Source organism: Mandrillus leucophaeus, unplaced genomic scaffold (assembly GCF_000951045.1).
Source record: "Mandrillus leucophaeus isolate KB7577 unplaced genomic scaffold, Mleu.le_1.0 Scaffold52, whole genome shotgun sequence".
NCBI lineage: Eukaryota > Metazoa > Chordata > Mammalia > Primates > Cercopithecidae > Mandrillus > Mandrillus leucophaeus.
The window spans coordinates 4,217,631-4,221,955 of NW_012105586.1; the positions used below are offsets into that span (position 1 = coordinate 4,217,631).

At 47.0% G+C, this 4,325-nt stretch overlaps 1 protein-coding gene across 1 annotated transcript in view; it reads right to left on the minus strand.

Annotated features, from left to right (window-relative positions):
• Positions 1-4,325, minus strand: part of LOC105551419 (kinesin-like protein KIF1B) — a 172,130-nt gene that overhangs the window by 12,770 nt on the left and 155,035 nt on the right. The gene's annotated exons all lie outside the window — the stretch shown is intronic.

Sequence of the window (4,325 nt, forward strand, 5' to 3'; positions counted from 1 at the left end):
CCACATACTAGGGAGGCTGTGACAGGAGAATTACTTGAACCTGGAAGGCAGAGACTGTAGTGAGCGGAAATCATGCCACTGCACTCCAGCCTGGGCCACAAGACCTAAACTCTCTGTCTAAAAAAAAAAAAAAAAAAAGCACTGGGTGCGGTGGCTCATGCCTGTAATCCCAGCACTTTGGGAGGCTGAGGCGGGAGGATCACCTGAGACTGGGAGTTCAAGACCAGCCTGACCAACATGGAGAACCCCGTCTCTACTAAAAATACAAAATTAGCTGAGCATGGTGGCAAATGCTTGCAATCCCAGCTACTCGGGAAGCTGAGGCAGGAGAATCGCTTGAACCTGGGAGGCGGAGGTTGCAGTGAGCTGAGATCGTGCCATTGCATTCCAGTCTGGACAATAAGAGCGATACTCCGTCTCAAAAAAACAAAACAAAACACAAAAAAGTCAATAGCACTCCTTTTCTTTTTTTTTTTTTTTAATTATTTTTTTTAGACACAAGGTCTCACTACGTTGCCCAGGATGGGCTTGAACTCGTGGGCTTGGGCAATCCTACCACCTCAGCCTCCTGAGTAGCTGGGACTACAGGTGCATGACACCACAGCCAGCTACCTCTTTAATTCTCAATTCACTCTGGTGCTAAAAGGCATGAGGGCTTCTGGATGGACATATTTTCCTAAATAAACCAGAAGACTATTTGAGTATTAAAACAAACCAAACATAAAACTCCTCTCATTTTTGTATTTTCTTTTCAACTGCCCAGAAACCAAACCTGGGAGACATCCTCAACAATCCCTCTGCCTTTTCCCACATACCTCTGCCTCCTTTGAAAGAAGGCAGTATCCAACCAGATTCCCCTTCCTCTTCATCACACATGCCTCTGCCTTCTTTTTATTTTATTTATTTATGTTGTTGTTGTTGAGATGGAGTCTCGCTCTGTCACCCAGGCTGGAGTGCAGTGGCGCGATCGTGGCTCACTGCAACCTCCGCCTCCTAGGTTCAAGCAATTCTCTGCCTCAGCCTCCCGAGTAGCTGGGATTACAGGTGCCCACCACCACGCCCGGCTAATTTTTGTATTTTTAGTAGAGACAGGGTTTTGCCATGTTGGTCAGGCTGGTCTCAAACTCCTCACCTCAGGTGATCTCTTGACCTGGTGATCTGCCGGCCTCAGCCTCCCAAAGTGCTGGGATTACAGGCATGCGCCACTGCACCCGGCCACCTCTGCCTTCTTTAAAATGCTTTTATCTGGCCGGGCATCCACACATCCGTAATCCTAGCACTTTGGGAGGTCGAGGTGGGTGGATCACCTGAGGTCAGGAGTTGGAGACCAGCCTAGCCAACGTGGTGAAACTCCGTCTCTACTAAAAATACAAAAATTAGCCAGATGTGGTGGCACATGCCTGTACTCCAAGCTACTTGGGAGGCTGAGGAAGGAGAATCGCTTGAACCTGGGAAGCGGAGTTTGCAGTGAGCTGAGATCGCACCACTGCACTCCAGCCTGCGTGATGGCAGCAAGACTGCATCTCAAAAAAAAAAATTTTTTTTTAAGTTTTTATCATTTCTCATCGGATTACTGTAATAAAGATAAAGAATTCTCCCTTCCTCAGCATATCTCTTTACCATCAATCCATTCTCTTTATTGCTGCTAGAGAAATCTTTTTTTCTGAGATGGCATCTTACTCTGTCGCCCAGGTTGGAGTGCAATGGCGCGATCTCGGCTCACTGCAACCTCCGCCTTCCAGGTTCAAGCGATTCTCCTGCCTCAGCCTCCTTAGTAGCTGGGACTACAGGCGCAGGCCACCACGCTCGGCTGATTTTTGTATTTTTAGTAGTAGACACGGGGTTTCACCATGTTGGCCAGGAAGGTCTTGGGCTCCTGACCTTGTGATCCACCCGCCTCGGCCTCTCAAAGTGGTGGGATTACAGGCATGAGCCACCGCGGCTGGCCAGAAATCTTTCTAAAACACAAGTACCTGTTTAAAATAGTTCTGCATTGCTCGCATCATCCACTCTAAACTCTTCAGTGCAATATACAAGATTCTTCACTACACACCTTCTGTTCCAGTCCCACATGAATTCCCCAAGACTGGATCATGCAGGACACCACTGCCTCCCTCCTGCACATCCTTCCAAGGTCAACTCATGAGCGCCCCCACTACAGATGCTTCTCCTCTGACTCCCATAGCATTTGAAACACACACCTCTATTATATGCTTGTGACCTAATATTCTGTAAGCCCTTATATTTTTTAATTTTTAAATTTATTATTATTTTATTTTTTGAGATGGAGTGTCACTCTGTCGCTCAGGCTGGAGTGCAGTGGAGCTACCTTGGCTCACTGCAATCCCTGCCTCCCGGGTTCAAGCAATTCTTCTGCTTCAGCCTCTTGAGTAGCTGGGATTACAGGCGCCCACCGCCACGCCTGGCTAATTTTTGTATTTTTAGTAGAGACAGGGTTTCACCATGTTGGCCAGGCTGCTCTCAAACTCCAGACCTCAGGTAATCTGCCTGCCTCAGCCCTGTAAAGTGCTGGGATTATAGGCGTGAGCCACTGAGCCTGGCCTAATTTTTGTTTTTGTAGAGACAAGGTCTCACTATGTTAGCCCGGGTTTGTCTTAAACTCCTGGGCTCAAGCAATCCCTTTGCTTCAGCCTCCCAAAGTGGTGGGGTAACAGGCATGAGGCAGTGCGCCTGGCCCTGTAAGCTTGTTGAGGGTAGGAACTGCGTCTTACTTTTTATTTCTACATTCACAGGATTATCACAGGCCTTCAAACACCTCAAACAAAGCTGTTGAAAATGAATAAACTGAGAGGCTAGTTTGTGGAGCCTTGTGGGAAGATGTTCAGCAAAGAGGAAGGGATTCACACCTTGGTAGCCAGCTCTTTCTCTCGGTCCACCAGGCTTTCGATGTCTGTCGAATCATAGCCACTGCTCTCGCTGGGTGTGATGGCACTTTCAAAGGTGGTGGTTGAGATCTGAGAGGAGATACTGGTGGAGGTGCTGAGGGTCCCACTGCTGAGGCTGGGGGATAACGAGTCACTCATGGATTTGGGGATGCTGTCACCAAGTCTCTCACGCAGCAGCAAAAAGTGGCGGGTTTTTTCCACCTGAGAAGATCAATACTACTGCTATAGCAAACACAGAGCTCGTTAAGATCTCAGGAGAGAAAAGTAAAAAGCTATGATCACATGCAGCAGGGGGAAGGAAGACTGATACTTTGGCAATCTTGTCCCAGAGTTCTTGCATCTGAGCAACCCTGCCCCCTGGATACCTCATGTAGGAGCTCCAGCTTCTCCAGCTCCCACTGGTGCTCAAGGATGAGACTGTCTCCACGGGGCCGCCAGCCTGCTAAGTTCTCTTCTCCCCGCACATATGCCACTGAGGTATCTAAGATTTTTCTTCTCCTTCTCTGCATGCCTAAGACAAGAGGAAACAAGTTTTTGTTTCAGAAAAAAATTCAATTCAAAGTTTAAGTCAAAACGAATTAATAATTCTTATACGTAGCAAACTAAGACAGTTTGGTCTCAAGATACATGGGATTTTGTTTAAATACCAAAGCAACTCTCTGAACGTTTTTAAAAACTGAGTTTTACATTCTTTGATAATTATAAGACTGGGATGCAATTTAAGAAAATGATAAAATTATGATGTTAGGTGAAAATGTAGAAATATTAAATAGTCTATAATAGTCTATACACTATGGGGCCGGGCACGATGGCTCATTCCCAGCACTTTGGGAGGCTGAGGTGGGCTATCACCTGAGGTCAGGAGTTCGAGACCAGCCTGGTCAACACGGTGAAACCCCATCTCTACTAAAAATATAAAAATTAGCCAGGGGTGGTGGCGGGTGCTTATAATCCCAGCTACTCAGGAGGCTGAGGCAGGAGAATCGCTTGAACCTGGGAGGCGGAGGTTGCAGTGAGCTAAAATGGTGCCACTGCACTCCAGCCTGGACGACAGAGCAAGATTCCATCTTTAAAAAAAAAAAAGTCTATACACTATGATTGCAAATAAATAAAAATACACCTAGATGAAACAAGTGGGGAAGGCCAGGCACAGTGGCTCATGCTGTAATCTTAGCACTTTGGGAGGCCAAGGTGGGAGAACCACTTGGGCCCAGGAGTTCAAGACCAGCCTGGGCAACACAGTAAATAAGACCCTACCTCTACCAAAAATTAAAAAATTGGCCAGGTGTAGTGGCATGAGCCCAGGAATTGGAGGCTGCAGCGAGCTCTCATCACACCACAGCACTCCAGCCTGGGCAACAGTAAGATCCTGTACCTAAAAATAAAAAATTTTTAAAAGACCAAAGGGAACACACACAC